Source organism: Hyla sarda, chromosome 3, assembly GCF_029499605.1.
Source record: "Hyla sarda isolate aHylSar1 chromosome 3, aHylSar1.hap1, whole genome shotgun sequence".
Taxonomy (NCBI): Eukaryota; Metazoa; Chordata; class Amphibia; order Anura; family Hylidae; genus Hyla; species Hyla sarda.
In genome coordinates this window covers 279,055,975-279,074,504 of record NC_079191.1, presented here as the reverse complement: position 1 = coordinate 279,074,504, position 18,530 = coordinate 279,055,975, and the positions used below count along the sequence as shown (strand labels likewise).

At 42.5% G+C, this 18,530-nt stretch overlaps 1 protein-coding gene across 1 annotated transcript in view; it reads left to right on the top strand.

Moving 5' to 3' along the window:
* Window positions 1–7,894: 7,894 nt before the first annotated feature.
* The window catches only part of PHACTR2 (phosphatase and actin regulator 2), a 168,201-nt gene continuing 157,565 nt past the window's right edge, over window positions 7,895–18,530 (top strand). The window contains exon 1 of the mRNA XM_056566729.1: window positions 7,895–8,006. The gene's annotated coding sequence lies outside the window, so the exon portion shown is untranslated. The remainder of the gene's footprint in view (window positions 8,007–18,530) is intronic.

Sequence of the window (18,530 nt, the reverse complement as noted above, 5' to 3'; positions counted from 1 at the left end):
CTGAGCTGGCGGTGATGCTCAGCTTATTACAAATCCTATGTGTGAAAGTAAGGCAGCTCTCACCATTCACATCATTTAATTTCTTCTTTTTTTATTTACATTTGATACTTGCCACCATTTCCAAACTAACCCTCCCTGATTTGGGGGGGGGGGGGGGGGGGGGGGGGGGTTAGTCTGAAGATGGTTGCAGCAGCTAATTTTTTAAAACAAAAATATGATGATTCTGTCCCTGGTGGCAACCCCTGATGGAGGACTCCCAACTCTAAATCGTCAGTAACCCGTAAATTGATGACTGATCTTGGTAATTTACACTTTTTATTATTTTATTAAAGATCATTATCTCTTAAAATAAGAGCTAAAACATTTCAAATGGTACACAAAAACAACAAAATATACAAATAGGCACACTGGGGGAGATTTATCAAGCATTTTAAACAAGTTTTTCATGGTTTTTGCACCTTTTTTTTTGCGACTTTTTCCAGAAGTGATTTTCACACTCTTGCTTCCTTGAACGATTCTACTCTTTGGCTTTGCAGTACGTGTGCCAAATTTATCATACTGCGTGTGACTTTTGATAAATTAACCACATGTACACCTAACTGGAGCCTGCTAAGTTAGATTTAAAAACGTGTAGCTAAACAAACATTGATAAATCTCCCCTTCTGTGTTTATGTTTAAAGTGAAAGTGGAAAGGGTAGAGCATAAAAAAGGAAGGTTGAGCCCAACAATAAAGAGGTTGAGTTAATAGAGATAGGGGTACTTTTTAAAGAGGAATGGTGTGGTCTTTATAAGAAGGGCAAAGAAGGGCAAATTTAGATTATGGGGTCGCATGAGTTTAGCCACCACTAGAGCAACACAAAACCGAATTGATTGCCTAAAAAATGATTGACATTGCATGCTAATGTGTAGTAGTATCCATGCCACCCAGATTTCCCAATCTCCTGAAGATTGCCTGAAAGTCCCTTTAAAGGGGAACTCCAGTGGAAAAAAAATGTTTTTAAATCAGCTGGTGCCAGAAAGTTAAACAGATTTGTAAATTAAACCAACTGAACAAAAAACGTGTGTGCAGCTCACAACCAGGTGTTCGAGGTTAATGTGGTGAAAAGATCGATCCCCACCGATCAAAATTTATAATAATATAGAAAAATATTTAACCCCTTAAGGACACATGACGTACTGGAACGTCATGTGTCCACTCCCGATCTATAACGCGGGGCCACGGCGTGGCCCCGCGTCATAGCGGTTCGGGCCCGGCCTCTAACAACGGCCGGGACCCGTGGCTAATAGCGCGCGGCATTGATCGCTGTGCCGCGCGCTATTAACCCTTTAGACGCGGCGTTCAAAGTTGAACGCCGCGTCTAAAGTGAAACCGAAAGCATGCCGGCTAGCTCAGTGGGCTGTTCGGGATAGCCGCGGTGAAATCGCGGCATCCCGAACAGCTGACAGGACAGCGGGAGGGCCCCTACCTGCCTCCTCGCTGTCCGATCGCCGAATGACAGCTCAGTGCCTGAGATCCAGGCATGAGCAGTCATGCGGCAGAATCATCGATCACTGGTTTCTTATGAGAAACCAGTGATCAATGTAAAAGATCAGTGTGTGCAGTGTTATAGGTCCCTATGGGACCTATAACACTGCAAAAAAAAAGTGCAAAAAAAAAGTGAATAAACATCATTTAACCCCTTCCCTATTAAAAGTTTGAATCACCCCCCTTTTCCCATAAAAGAAAAAACACAGTGTAAATAAAAATAAAAATAAACATAAATGGTATCGCCGCGTGCGGAAATGTCCGAATTATAAAAATATATCGTTAATTAAACCGCACGGTCAATGGCGTGCGCGCAAAAAAATTCCAAAGTCCAAAATAGTGCATTTTTGGTCACTTTTTATATCATGAAAAAATGAATAAAAAGCGATCAATAAGTCCTATCAATGCAAAAATGGTACAGTTAAAAACTTCAGATCACGGCGCAAAAAATGAGCCCTCATACCGCCCCATACACGGAAAAATAAAAAAGTTATAGGGGTCAGAAGATGACAATTTTAAACATATAAATTTTTCTGCATGAAGTTATGATTTTTTCCAGAAGTGCGACAAATTCAAACCTGTATAAGTAGGGTATCATTTTAATCATATGGACCTACAGAATAAAGGTAAGGTGTCATTTTTACCGAAAAATGTACTACGTAGAAACGGAAGCCCCCAAAAGTTACAAAATGGCGTTTTTTTTTTTCAATTTTGTCTCACAATGATTTTTTTTCCCGTTTCACCGTAGATTTTTGGGCACAATGACTGACGTCATTACAAAGTAGAATTGGTGGTGCAAAAAATAAGCCATCATATGGATTTTTAGGTGCAAAATTGAAAGAGTTATGATTTTTTAAAGGCAAGGAGCAAAAAACGAAAATGCAAAAACGGAAAAAACCCCGGTCCTTAAGGGGTTAAACCACACCTCAAGAACATCACCCTATTGGGAACACAATGGAATTGATTGGAAACAGCCGATTTGAAACAAATGTAGAAATTTATTAAAATACAATAAAATAAATACTCGAAAGACTTCAGATTTTGAAATAGAAGTAATTTACAAATCTGTTAAACTTCCTGGGACCAGTTGATTTGAAAACATTTGTTTTCCACTTGTTTCCACTGGAGTTCCCCTTTAAATAATAACTCCCTCAAAACCCTTTCAGAACCCAACTGCAAAGACTATTAGTAGTTGCATTGTGTTCATTTTTGCTATTGATCCAAATTTTTTTTGTAGATGAAGATTACCTTTTTGCAAACCCCTCTTTAATTGTATAAGAACATAAAAACATTTACCTATAAACAAAGCGCAAATTGCCAATACAGACCTAGAATTTTCATTTGATGCATTTATCATGCAACTTTTGGAAGGTGCACATGCTATTTTGGGCATTTGCACTAAAGGGTATGTTTGTTGGCAAAGTGGACGTGGTTTGCATGGCAAATCGTTATCTATTATCTATCATAATTATCTGCTTCTTTTGAAAAGTCACACAAAATTGCAAATCCCATGCCACCCACTATCTGTGCAATGTTAGCTTTAAAGTATACAATTCTTTTAACAAGGAGAATCTAAAACTGCAACTTTATCTATTATTGACTATGACTTTAGGTTTTATTTGCAACTTAACCATTCATTTAATGGCTCTGTGTGTCTGAGACATTTTTTTTTTTTGCACTTTCATTCTTTCCTCTTCGTTTTCTGAAAGCCATAACAATTTAAAATTTTCAATTACAGATCCATGTTAGGGCCTGAAATTAACAAAAAAAAATTTGAAATGAAAAAGCAATTTAGCAAATTTTGGAGACTTCCGTTTCTAATCAGTGTACTTTTCAGTACAAATGTCACATTATCTTTATTCTGTAGGTCCATACGATTAGAACGATACCCAATTTATATAGGTTTTGTTTTATTTTACTACTTTTAAAAAATTATAATTTTTTGTATGAAAAGTAGTATGTTTAAAATTGTCCTCTATCTCCTAAGCTCGCTTCATACCCCTGCCGTGCAGCTGCGCCATTTAATGATTCCCTTCTGTGGCAAGGGGTTAAGGTGTTCTACCCTATTCATAGGTTCTTAAAGAGTACCTCTCATGATCTTGTAAAATGTTATAATCCTCCCAGTTCACTGCCCCCATCATGATAAACCACCCCCTGCCTTTATTTTTATTATTTGTTAGTTTTCTGCCTTGATATTGCTCTGTATTTTCTGCTCAGTCTCAGTCAGATTCACAGACTGGAAAGGGGTGTTCACCAGCAGGTGTGACATAATCTGTATCCATACAGGGTAGAACTTCCTCCCTCATTCTGCTACACACAGCCCAGAGCAGTTCAGTGTGAGATGAGTTATGATTGGAAAAGGCTGCACCCCCCCCCCCAGCATTTCCTGCCTTTGGACTTCTGCAAGGTAAGGTAGGTCACATATCGGCTGAGCAGTGGGCTCAGGTTGTGGCCATGACTACGAGGCTTGCAGTTTTGGAGGCCCATTGTACCTCTCAAATATTTTTGCTACACAGAGTATACCAGATTCCAGCCTTTTTCCACAAGATTGGACCGAACTCCTGCTGTCTCAGATGTTCGCAGCTTGATGCCCATCTGTTACATGCGATGTGGGACTGCACTCATCTTACACAGTTTTGAAGGGAGGTGATCCAACTAGTCAGGTGGGTATACGGTCTCACAGTTCCTACGTCCGCGCTTACATATATACTTGGGTTCCTAAAGGAGGACGACGATGGTAATGGAATGACAAGTAAACTAATAGCACAGCACTGGTTGAGAGCCTCCCCACCAACTTTGCCTGAGCTCATCTCTAAATTAAATCATATTATACGTTTTGGAGAAAAGGGTGTATACTAAGCACAAAGCTCTGAGGAAATTTGAATCCATGTTGGGCTCCTGGATAGATACTCCTGGTCTACCCTCTGCCTACTTACAGAGGTATCCTATGGAGGTATATCTAAGGGGCATAGGGGTTCCTGGGTAAGCTAGTGATGTTACTGACATGATATTCTCAGAGGAATGCAGGTTGAGCCTCCCAGACATATGGGTCTGTCTTTTGTGTGTTTCCTATCCCTATAGTTTTCCCATTCTTTAGTTGTGTTTTGTGTCTCTAAGCTGCTCCCCCGATGCGTATACTGACTACCTAGACTTCGTTTGTTGTTGATGTCTACCTCGTTCCAGCCAAGTGTGTTATATGCAGGAGCAATTTTAGTTCTGTTATTGAGTATTTTATTTTTATTTTACTGTATTGTGGAACAGTACAGATATGCATATCGGTATGATCCTTAATGAAGGAAGGGGGGGGGGAGCTTTCTGGGTTTGGGGATTTCTTCTATGTTTTTTTTTTTTGGTTTTCTTCAATTTTGTAAAAAAAAATAACTAAAGTTTATTGAAGAAAAAAATTTGATTCAAAAAGTCTTTTTTTTTCTTTTTTTTATCGGACCAGATATGCACAGAGAGAGCAAATCCTATATTTCAAATGCACATGTCGCTCTTTGTACATGCCACTCATGGTAGCCAAACTCTTTATGCCAACACCTTATAAAAAGCATAATGCACCCATAAAAATTATAAAAGGAGGATTAGGGTTGGGATCAGATATTCCAGAATGTTTCAAATCAGAATGTCCTCATTATATTATAACAACATTCTGATTTAGAAACAGAACCTGACATTTTTGTGCCTTTATAGTTTACTTATGGGATTACTGCATTGTATTAATCTGACAGCAGTAGTAACACCCTACTAATAATCCTTGTACCTATTATTTGCTTTCCCTATTTTATTTATTGTTCCTCTCCCTTTCAGAATTGATACAAAGTGCTGATACTGCTTTGTATTTCTAGCATAACATCATGGTCACTAATTAACCCGAGAAGAGTAAATGTCCCAATCTTAATCTTAATGTTACAAGTAAGATTACTAATGTGCCATTCCAAAAAAAGACCAAGTGCACATGGTTCTAGACCCTAAATGCTAATATTACAAATTGTATCCTTAGCTGTTCAGGTATGTGTATCTTATCTTTCCCACTTCTAGAGAAGCTGTCTGGGTCCATCACAAGAACTCGTATCCCTGTTCCCAGCTGGATTTATGAACTAGGATTTCTCTGAAATGCTGCAGTGTCTCAGAGCAAATTATAGTCACTTGTAATAAGGGAGTTTGTCCCTGTTTCATGCTACCTGTTGTTTGGGCAGCATAAAACTGATTACAAGTTCACTTTAACTTGGGTCTGCTGTTACATGACAGAATTACACTAACTGAATTTATGATAATATGAATAATGTATATTTGTAAATAACATTGTCCTAGCTTCCATAATAACAGCGGTATGTTAATCTTCTCTTGTTACTCTAATATACTTAATGTTTTGTTGCAGATTACCTAAGGTCATTATTTAAACCAAATTTGTCAGTACAAAGTTATCAGCCTTTCCAACACTTCTTGAGTTACTTTCTGTGTTTGAGCTTGGATTGATGTGACTTTATAAGCCTAGTAACTACCTCTAATTCTTGGACGGGAATGTGGAACTTCATAGGGATCTATAAAGCATAATACGCTTGTGTGAAAGAAGATTTAAGTGGTATTTCCATTTCCCAAAGTTATCTCCTATCCACAGGATAGGCAACTAACAGCTGATCCCAAGAATGGGAACAAAATTGTCACGCGAATGGATGAATTGCACCTTGCATGGGCGGCTAGCACTCTGTTCATTCTCTATGGTGCTGCGTAGATTTCCAAGTTCAGTACTTGGCAATGTTTGATGGCACCATGGACAATTAATAGAATGCTGGCCATGCAAGTATGGTGTGCCCCATCCATTTCCTATTTTTGGAATTGGTTGGGGTCTTAGTGGTCGGTAGCCCACCAATCAGCTTGCTGTCCCCAATCCTGTAGGTAAGAGATAACTTTGGAAGATCTGTAAACTGTTATCTATTGTGTTTATACAACTCAAAAATGAAGGAATTTAAATATGTAAATTAGAATGTAAATTCACAATTAATTTTTTTTTTAAATTGCTTATTTCCAGAGGCTACAAATCTTTCCTGGTCATGTGAGGATCACACAGGTGCACAGTTTACTAGTATAAAATATGAATTCTTCATGCAAATGCATTCTTCTTGTCCTCAGCAAGGCACTGTGTGGTTTTCCCATACCATGAAATACTTCCCTTGAAGGTTTCCATCGAATGACTACAGGAAGGAATCTGATTATTATGAGGAATCTTATTAAGGTTTTTAATATCCTTACAAAATATTTGTTTCTGAAGCCACTGTGAAATGTAACAGGAGTGAAATCCTTTTTATCACATTTTTATTTTTCAGTTTTTGTATTTCTACTAGTGGCCAGTAAATTAAGATTGGCATCTTGATGTATATGGACAAGCATCCTGTGATTGATGGCCATTCCTTTTCATCCTGTAGTCATTAAGTGCTCAGCTTTCATCCTTCATACCTATGTTTAGAATTGATTTCTATGTGATAATATTAGGACTGGGAGGTTGACTCCTTCAGCTCCCCCTCCCCTACTATGCTTGCCTTGCTTAGAATAGAATTGAATCCGTGGGGCTTCAAGTGCCTCCTCAATAGGCTCAGACTGTCTTAGTCAGCCTATAATGGAGCTAATGGATGTTTTGTCATCCTTGGAGAAATGAATTTCCTGGTGTTGTGTCTGCTGCTGTTAAAGCAAGAATTGTATGCGCTGCAAAGATTGACTGTCAGAAAGGAAGGGCAGAAAAGGGCATAGAGAACTATTGCGGAGAGACAAGCAAACCCAGGCACACAGTCAGCACCACTAAGATACTTGAAGATATATAAATGGATGATACCGGTAAGTACAGAAAGCTGTCTGTGCATGCTGAGAAATAATACAACGCACCATCTATGTGTGAACAGCTGCGTCCTAACCTCACACATTTATCTTACCCAAATCTGTTTATATATATATATATATATATATATATATATATAAATATATATAGTGTTAGAGATGCAATGAGCCGATCTACATCATGTTCCTTTATGTGAAACCTCTGTAGGATACACCACTAGACATTTCACTGCTGCATTTGGCTCCAATGAATTACTACAATTTTATTTTAATCTATTTTGAAAACAGAATTGAATGTTATTGTTTTATTGCTCAATTGTTACATATAGAAATGAAAAGATATGAATATATACATTTTGTCCTTATATATTATGCAATGCCGATTGTCAAGTACAAGTAAGTCTGACAGTTTTTCTATTGTGTTCTTCTGTAACAAGTGAATTAGGCGAAAAGAATTGAATGATGGGAAGATGTAGCGTTTTACTGTCATGGGGACAATAATAGGAGATAGTAAGCATGAGTGGAGGCAGTAACCACACGCCAGCTGCATTGTGTCAGCCAGGAAGATGTTAATGAACTGACTGTTGGGACTGTAAAGCTTTTCCTGCTTGTCACAGATGTGTTACTGGCTGCACAGACAGGAGAAGGGGTGAAGTATTCATTTTAATATCATTATGTTTGGTATATAAGAAATAATGGACATTATATATGACAAATAAGTGTTACGTTTGCCGGTCATGGGGTAAAGGATGGGATGTAGCACCAATATGACCTCTGTAGTTTTGGATGAGAGGCGTATAAACCTAGATAGAATTGATGTGGTACAGGACAGAGATGCTTTGCCGCAGCCCCTTATATCTGCAGATAATGGGATGTGTGTATGAAGTCATGTGTATTTGGCAGCTTGCTTTCTCCCCAGTAATTCTGTTCTATGTTCCCTACTATAATGAGTGCATGCTGTTTGTTCTTATAGAAGGCGTTATGTGGGAAGTCATGACATTTACAGCCATGTACTTTCTTCTTGTCAGTAAGAGAACATGTATTTTTATGCTTCCTTCTGTCTCATATATAGATTAGTAGATAGAAAGATGCAGCCACTTGCAGTGCTTTATATATATCTTGCTCCCAGTAGGGCTGTTCTCATTGTTTTCTGCAGCGTCATCTTCTAGCTTTTTTCTGTGTTAATGGAATTATTTCAGCATGACCTGTATCTTCCGGCTTCATTCTGTCAACCCAGTGTTCTATTTTTATTCAATCATTTATTCGGATTATGATAGAATCAGAACATCACATCTTTTGGATGACTTTTGTTTTGATGTCTAATATTCTAGGCCTGGACAAAATTTTATATTGGGGATAGTTCTCGCATATTCGTTCTTTTATGAAAATAGGAGTTTTCTTGTCATTGAGTATGGTTGGTTAACAAACAATTTGATAAGCTGCAAAATTGTGAATTGTGGATATGCATTTGTGGTTCAGTGGTCACTTACAGCCAAACTATGTCCAAACCAAACAGAATTTGTATACACTATGATGAGAAGAATCAAAATTGTCAAAATATATTAATAGATACATTCGTAGTGCAGCACTAAAGTCATACAGATTAGACCAGAGCTTTCCTAATTTAATTTTTTTTTTCCTTTTTAAATGTGCATAGTTTGGGGACACCCCCCCCCCCCCGTCATCCTGCCAATCGCAGGTATCACAACGTGATACCAGTATCAGCACTATAAGTGGGGCTGCTCCCCCCCCCTGTCACTCCTTGTGCCATTTTATCATCCCCTGGGCCATTTCTTTCCCCCCTCCATCAGCCCCTGTGCCATTCTAACCCCCCTTTCATTACCCCCTTGCTGTTTTATCCCCCCCTTTATCACCCCTTGTATCATTTTATTCCCCCCTCTGACATTTAATTCCCACTCTTTATCACCCCCATGCCACATCATTCACCTCCCCCTGATCCCCCCTGTGCCATTTCATCTTTTCTGTGCCATTTCATTCCCCCCTTTTATCATCCCCTGTGCTACATCATCCCCCTTCATCACCCCTTGTGGCATTGCATTATTTAATTCTCCACCCTTTTTCACCCCCTGTGCCACATCATTCCCACCCTTGATCCTCCCCTTTGCTATTTTAATCTCCCCTTGACCACCCCGTGTCACATCATTACCCCTCTCCCTTTATCAGATACCCCCCCCCTGTGTCACATAATTTCCCCCCTCCCTCTGATCCCCCCCTGTGCCATTGCATTTCTCACCCTGCCTGTTTCCCCCGGTCGACTATAGCAGGCTTAGGTTCAGGAGTTCATCTTGTTCGGTCTGACGGAGGACAACTTCCTGCTCCGCTTCTTGTCACGATGTCAGGGGGGTGACACATCAGCCTCCCAGCAACCACCACTGCTCACTGATTTAAAGTGACTGTGCCCGTGCTGCAATAGGCATCCGGAGCCGCAATAGGCAGCTGGGATTGACACACCCTTTTGGCTATGATCAAGTGTAGTATCTGTTTTTATAAGTTTTATTGGTGGATCAGGCATCACAGATGTATGACTGATGAGGATGGGCGCTGCATGGAGGGCATTCCAGTCTGGTTTCGATGGAATCAGCTCAACGGCTTCCCTGATGTGATCTGCTTTCTTCTGGTCTCGCCATGAGGCTGGGAGGGTCTAGAGCTGAGGTACTTTTGTGCCTCGGGAGTGGTGACCCTGAGGTGCCAAAACTCACTGAGAGGATGGGCTAATTGAGTGGAAGTACTGGCACCATATCTCTACACCTTGTGGCACTCACCTCTTGATTTCCGGCCTTCTCGGATCGGAGAAATTTTTATAGATCCGGCTGGATGTCCAGGCAGTAAACCCGCTCACATTCACTTATTTATTTCTTTTTTGTTCACTGTGTGACTTTTTACGTGTTGTTTTGTACATGATTGTCAGGATGCCGTAGCCCTTCTGGGTGTCCCTCCTAGCGGTCTAGGGGAGGCTTGTGTGACCCGCACCTCCCTGAAAAAACCTGGGTACTCCTGCATGGGCAGGGTACCGACCATTAACGGCTCTGTGGGCAGATACCTTGGCTAATGCCTAGGGGGATTCCGGGAACATTTGTAGTCCTTAAGTAGCTTAGGTGAAAAGGGGCATAAAACCTGGAACCTCGCAGGTGCCTTTTGGCCCGGAGGGGAAGGGTAAGGTTTGTTGGGAGGCCTCTCTTCTTTCGGAGAAGCGCTTGCAATAGACCGCATCCCTTGTGCATGTTTTTTGTGTCACACTTTTTCTGGAACTTTGAGTGATTCGAGAGCACGTTCCTCGGCTCTTAGATTAAAAAAAAGAATAAATAGTATGTCACGGCACTCAGTTTGGAAAGCCCAGCATTAGACATTTGTGGGCCAATCAGAATATATGTTAATGGGGCATTTAGAGACTGTTGTCCATCTTCTTTATCTAAGATATATAACTAGTTTAAGACTCCAGAGATTAATACAAATAATCGCCATAGTAGTATGAAGTATTCAGGACTTACACTTTTTCTTCCCAGTGACTGCAGTGGCATTTTTTCAGGAAAAAAATAAAATAAAAATCTTTGTGGAAACCTAGCCTAATACAGCCCCCTGCCATATAGGCTCTGATGCACAGTGTATATGGAGATACTGTATTCTTCTTTAGAAATAATAGGAGAGATTACCTCCTTACACTTGGAGTCTAATGGAACATCCCACAATTTTTTTTATGCAGGACTTGTGCATGGCTGGTATAAAAAAATCTAGAAAAAAGTTAAGTCCGTTAACAGTATAAAAACACCTATGACCACAACATCCAGAGGTCAGTTTAATATCACAAAGTGAAAAGGTATTTAAATAATTTTTTGCTTATTTATGTTTATTGCTATTTATTAATAAATGCCAGTTTTTAAAAATACATTTTTATGTCCTTGGGAGAAGATCTCCCTAAATTGAGACATTCTCACTGGTTCAGCCTCTCCACAATATGAGATGGCACCTCATATCCATGGTTAATTTGTTAAAACCTGGTTGATATGTTAAAAAGGATGTATCAGCTACTGATTAGAGCCAGGTACTGAAACATGCTCTTTTTTCTTATCTGTTTCTATTTTCTGATTGTAATTTTTTTAATTACAATGTTCATACATAATTATGGGGCTACCATCTTGCCATTTAGAGATGTGCTTTACAGTAGACCCCATTGACATCAGCAATGATTGACTGAAGCTGCCCCATTCAGATGAATGGGAAAGGTGTCTAGAGCGAGTGTCTAGAGGGAGGGGGAGGCTGATCTTAAAGCAACAGCTAATGTGTGTATCTCTTTTATCTATATACTGGTCAGCTTTTACTGTAAGCTCAAACCGACTATTTTTTGTCGGGTTATTCCAAGTTATTTTGGCGCGTAGTATTTGCGATGTTACGCCTAGCGCTCCGGGTCCCCGCTCCTCCCCGGAGCGCTCACGGCGTCTTTCTCCCTGCAGCGCCCCGGTCAGTCCCGCTGACCGGGAGCGCTGCACTGTTTTGGCCGTTGGGGATGCGATTCGCACAGCGGGACGCGCCCGCTCGCGAGTCGCATCCCAGGTCACTTACCCGTCCCGGTCCCCTGCTGTCATGTGCTGGCGCGCGCGGCTCCGCTCTCTAGGGCGCGCGCGCGCCAGCTCTCTGAGACTTAAAGGGCCAGTGCACCAATGATTGGTGCCTGGCCCAATTAGCTTAATTGGCTCCCACCTGCTCCCTGCCTTTATCTAGTCTCCTCCCTTGCACTCCCTTGCCGGATCTTGTTGCCTTGTGCCAGTGAAAGCGTTTAGTGTGTCCAAAGCCTGTGTACCTGAACTTCTGCTACCCATCCTGACTACGAACCTTGCCGCCTGCCCCCGACCTTCTGCTACGTCTGACCTTGCCTCTGCCTAGTCCTTCTGTCCCACGCCTTCTCAGCAGTCAGCGAGGTAGAGCCGTTGCTAGTGGATACGACCTGGTTGCTACTGCCGCAGCAAGACCATCCCGCTTTGCGGCGGGCTCTGGTGAAAACCAGTAGCCTCTTAGAACCGGTCCACTAGCACGGTCCACGCCAATCCCTCGCTGACACAGAGGATCCACTACCAGGAAGCCGAATCGTGACAGTAGATCCGGCCATGGATCCCGCTGAGGTGCCGCTGCCAAGTCTCGCTGATCTTCCCACGGTGGTCGCTCAGCAATCGCAGCAGATTGCCCAACAAGGACAGCAGCTGTCGCAGTTGACCGCCATGTTACAGCAAATTCTGCCTCTGCTACAGCAGCAACCATCTCCTCCGCCAGCTCCTGCACCTCCTCCGCAGCGAGTGGCCGCTCCTAACCTCCGCTTGTCCCTGCCGGACAAATTTGATGGGGACTCCAGACTCTGCCGTGGATTTTTGTCTCAGTGTTCCCTGCATATGGAGATGTTGTCAGACATGTTTCCTACAGAACGGTCTAAGGTGGCGTTCGTAGTAAGTCTTCTTTCAGGAAAGGCCTTGTCTTGGGCCACACCGCTCTGGGACCGCAATGATCCTGCCACAGCCACAGTCCAGTCCTTCTTTGCTGAAGTCCGAAGTGTCTTTGAGGAACCTGCCCGAGCCTCTTCTGCTGAGACTGCCTTGCTGAACCTGGTCCAGGGTAATTCTTCCGTTGGCGAGTACGCCATACAATTCCGTACTTTTGCTTCTGAACTATCCTGGAATAATGAGGCTCTCTGCGCGACCTTTAAAAAAGGCCTATCCAGTCGCATCAAGGATGTGCTGGCCGCACGAGAGATTCCTGCCAACCTCCAAGAACTCATCCATTTGGCTACCCGCATTGACATGCGTTTTTCTGAGCGACACCAAGAGCTCCGCCAGGAAAAAGACTTAGATCTCTGGGCACCTCTCCCACAGCATCCTTTGCAGTCTTCGCCTGGGCCTCCCGCCGAGGAGGCCATGCAAGTGGATCGGTCTCGCCTGACCCAGGAAGAGAGGAATCGCCGTAGAGAAGAAAATCTCTGTCTGTACTGTGCCAGTACTGAGCATTTCTTGGTGGATTGCCCTATCCGTCCTCCACGCCTGGGAAACGCACGCACGCACCCAGCTCACGTGGGTGTGGCATCTTTTGCTTCTAAGTCTTCTTCTCCACGTCTCACGGTGCCCGTGCGGATTTCCCCTACAGCCAACTCCTCCATCTCAGCCGTGGCCTGCTTGGACTCTGGTGCCTCCGGGAATTTCATGTTGGAGTCCTTTGTTAATAGATTCAGCATCCCGGTGACCCGTCTCGTCAAACCGCTCTACATTTCCGCGGTCAACGGAGCCAGATTGGACTGCACCGTGCGTTACCGCACAGAACCCCTCCTGATGTCTATCGGACCCCACCACGAAAGGATTGAGTTCTTCATTCTCCCCAACTGTACCTCTGAGGTCCTCCTCGGTCTGCCTTGGCTCCGGCTTCATTCCCCCACCATTGATTGGACCACCGGGGAGATCAGGAACTGGGACTCTGCCTGCCACAGGAAGTGCCTCTCCCCCCCTCCCAGTCCCATCAGGCAAGCCTCTGTGCCTCCCCATGGCCCCCGTCCTGGTGTCACACTGCCCCGTGCCAGGCCTCGCCCTCTGCCCTCCCTCCCCATTCCCACTCCTGCTGTACTGCCTGCCGTTGAGGAAACCCTCCATTCTTTCCCGGTTTCCTCATCCCAGGGGAGGCAGTCTCCGGACAAAGAGAAGGGGAGACCTAAGGGGGGGGGTACTGTTACGCCTAGCGCTCCGGGTCCCCGCTCCTCCCCGGAGCGCTCACGGCGTCTTTCTCCCTGCAGCGCCCCGGTCAGTCCCGCTGACCGGGAGCGCTGCACTGTTTTGGCCGTTGGGGATGCGATTCGCACAGCGGGACGCGCCCGCTCGCGAGTCGCATCCCAGGTCACTTACCCGTCCCGGTCCCCTGCTGTCATGTGCTGGCGCGCGCGGCTCCGCTCTCTAGGGCGCGCGCGCGCCAGCTCTCTGAGACTTAAAGGGCCAGTGCACCAATGATTGGTGCCTGGCCCAATTAGCTTAATTGGCTCCCACCTGCTCCCTGCCTTTATCTAGTCTCCTCCCTTGCACTCCCTTGCCGGATCTTGTTGCCTTGTGCCAGTGAAAGCGTTTAGTGTGTCCAAAGCCTGTGTACCTGAACTTCTGCTACCCATCCTGACTACGAACCTTGCCGCCTGCCCCCGACCTTCTGCTACGTCTGACCTTGCCTCTGCCTAGTCCTTCTGTCCCACGCCTTCTCAGCAGTCAGCGAGGTAGAGCCGTTGCTAGTGGATACGACCTGGTTGCTACTGCCGCAGCAAGACCATCCCGCTTTGCGGCGGGCTCTGGTGAAAACCAGTAGCCTCTTAGAACCGGTCCACTAGCACGGTCCACGCCAATCCCTCGCTGACACAGAGGATCCACTACCAGGAAGCCGAATCGTGACATGCGACATGTCTGCTCTAGTGTGCGTAAAGATAATCCGACAAACCTGACATTGCATTGGGAAAAGCCAAAAATGGGGCTTGGTCTGTCACAAAGGGGAGTGGTTGACCATAAAAGAGGCATGGTTTCACAACCCAACCTTTTTATTTTTGAATCCTGTGAATAATTGGCTGAAAATGGCTGAAAATTTTCACCTAGAAATAGCTGGTCAGAAAAGATTTTTGTCTACAAAAAATATCAACTCATATGATATATGTGGATCTGTGCACTTTAATTCCTTTTTCTAACACTCCTGCCCTAGCTATCGTTACCCTGGTGTGAAATGGTCAGTCACCACTGATCATTTCTCAATCCGGAGAACGCTCAGGTTTATGCCCTATTGACAATTAAGCAGTGGTGACATCCCCTATGGATTGTCAACGCGGTGGTCGCCATTACTGTCATCAGGGTATGATCCTGAGTGCTCTCCCTTTTAAGAATTTACATATCATTGCGGTAACATTGTGGTAACATTGTGGTATCATTGTGGACACTGTTTCTGCGTTTTTGAACAATCATAATAGGTGTCAGACAACTTATGAGTCAGTTTTGAAGTGTTTGGAAATGTGCACAAACCAGTTTGGAGTCAGTTTAAATATTATATGAAGGAATTACATTATCCATAATAAGATGTTACTATGAGAATTGTTCCTGAAATGAAATTCCCCAGCTGCAGTGTTATCAGATCAATCTCGCTTCCAAAGGGAAGGATTGTGATCATAACATTATGTTAGGGAATTGCTGATGCAATTTCCCAACATAACTGTACACATGCATTATCAGCAGTTCAGTACTATACTTTTGTGACCAGAATAGTTCCCTTTAAGACATTAAGCGCAGAGTTGTATAGGAGCACCAGGAGTAATGTGCAATATGGGGCTTCATGCTATGCCTTATTATGTAGTTATTTTCCTATAAAAACATGACTTCAAGGAGAAAAAACAACGTAATACAGCATCTGATAAAGCACACCACAATTTATTTTCTTTCAAAAATCGTACAGAATCCAACAGGAAAGAAATATTTCATATGGAGGCATACAAAGGTAAAGTAGGGCCCCTTAGGACCATAACTTGTGTTGCAGGGCTGCATTATTGTTTGCTGTAGCATTAAATACACACATTGGGTTCAGAGAGTTTTACCTTTGTCTAATTCTTTCATGGAACAAATGTGGGCGCTTGTTCACATACCAGAGTCTCAGCATGTCATGTACTCAGTACAGTCTGACCTTATTCTCTGATAAGAAAGAGCAATAATTATTCATTGCTATATCAAAGTTCTATAACATATATATTTTTGAAAGTGGGCACATTGGAAAAAATGTAGGAATAGCTTAGTGACAAACTCAGCATCAGATGGAAAATAAACCATTAAAGGGGTATTCCACCCCCAGTCCTCTTATCCCCTATCCTTAGGATAGGGGATTAGATGTCTAGAGGCAGAGTACCCCTTTAAAGTTCTGGCTTTTAGGTTGTTCATCATTACACATGTTGTTTGTACAGCAGTTGTCATTAAGCGCTGCGGAATCTGTAGGCGCTATATAAATAAATAAATAAATAAAATTGACCATACACATATTTGCAGTCTTGCGAGGCCTGAACCTCATGAAGGCCGGAAGTCATCTGCTGTTTCTTTACTATAGAAAATTGTTAAAGGGGTATTCCAGGCAAAAACTTTTTTTTATATATCAACTGGCTCCGGAAAGTTAAACAGATTTGTAAATTACTTCTATTAAAAAATCTTAATCCTTCCAATAGTTATTAGCTTCTGTTTTCTGTCTAACTGCTCTCTGATGACTCACGTTCCGGGAACTGTGCAGCTCCTATGGGGATATTTTCCCATCATGCACAGATCCCGGGACGTGACATCATCATTGAGCAGTTAGACAGAAAACTTCAGAAGCTAATAACTATTGGAAGGATTAAGATTTTTTAATAGAAGTAATTTACAAATCTGTTTAACTTTCCGGAGCCAGTTGATATATAAAAAAAAAGTTTTTGCCTGGAATATCCCTTTAATGTCCTTTTCTGTTCAGCGATGATTCAGACACTTGCTTTAAAGGCACCAGATGGAAGGAATGGTTGCAAAAGCTGTTTTTTTTCTTTCTGTAAAGCGTAATAAACATCGGTATGTTGGAAAGCTAATAGTATATAATGATGAGAGTTGAGAGAACCTGGAATTTACTGGCACACACTTATAATTTAATGACTGTATATTGCACCATAGTCCAAACACCCACCCACAACACAAGATGGCTCAGCCACTTAGAACAAGTTCTGTCCAACATTACAGCTTTTTAAGCGTCATCGACGTCTGTATATGACAAGTGGGTGTTACTGGATATCATATTTATCTGATGAGCTGAAATCCCCTCTTCTGCAACATTGGTCCTAGCAGCAGTAAGGTAGTGTAAGCAAAGGCTGACTACCCACTGGCTGCACTGGACTGTTCATTTTGTTATGTACATGGGATGCATGTGTATACTTGCTGTTTAAGAGTATCTTACTCACTTAGGGCTTATGAACATTACAGAGAGAGACTGCCACATAAGGCTTCTTTCACACTACAAAATTACTCTGTTTTACAGTGGGGATGAAAGTGTGGGCACCCCAGGTAAAAATTTGTATTAATGTGCATAAAGAAGCCAAGGAAAGATGGAAAAATCTCCAAAAGGCATCAAATTACAGATTAGACATTCTTATAATATGTCAACAAAAGTTAGATTTTATTTCCATCATTTACACTTTCAAAATAACAGAAAACAAAAAAATGGCGTCTGCAAAAGTTTGGGCACCCTGCAGAGTTAATATCTTGTACTGCCCCCTTTGGCAAGTATCACAGCTTGTAAACGCTTTTTGTAGTCAGCCAAGAGTCTTTCAATTCTTGTTTGAGGTATCTTTGCCCATTCTTCCTTACAAAAGTCTTTCAGTTCTTTGAGATTTCTGGGCTGTCTGTCACGCACTGCTTTTTTCAGGTCTATCCATAGATTTTCAATTATGTGGAGGTCAAGAGATTGTGAAGGTCATGGCAAAACCTTCAGTTTATGCCTCTTGATGTAATCCCCTGTGGATTTCGAGGTGTGTTTAGGATCATTATTCATTTGTAGAAGCTATCCTCTCTTTAACTTCAGCCCCAAAGCATGATTGATCCACCCCCATGCTTAACAGTTGGACAGAGGTTCTTTTAATTAAATTCTATTCCCCTTCTTCTCCAAACGTACCTTTGCTCATTCCTGCCAAAAAGTTCCATTTTAACCTCATCAGTCCACAGAACTTGTTTCCAAAATGCATCAGGCTTGTCTATATGTTAATTTGCAAAGTTCAAATGCTGATTTTTGTTGTGAGGACGTAGAAGAGGTTTTCTTCTGATGACTCTTCCATGAAGACCATATTTATACAAATATCTCTTTATAGTGGAATAGTGTACCACAACTCCAGTGTCTGCCAGATCTTTCTGGAGGGATTGTGCAGTCAAACGTGGGTTTTGAATTGTTTTTCTCACAATCCTGCGAGCGTTCCGTCTGATATTTGTCTTGGTCTTCTAGATCTTGCTTTAATTTCCACAGTTCCTGATGACTGCCATTACTTAATTACATTCCGAACAGAGGATATTGACATCTGAAAACATTTTGCTATCTTATTATAGCCTTCTCCAGCTTTGTGAGCGTCAACTATTTTCAGTTTCAGATTTCTAGACAACTGCTTAGTAGAACCCAT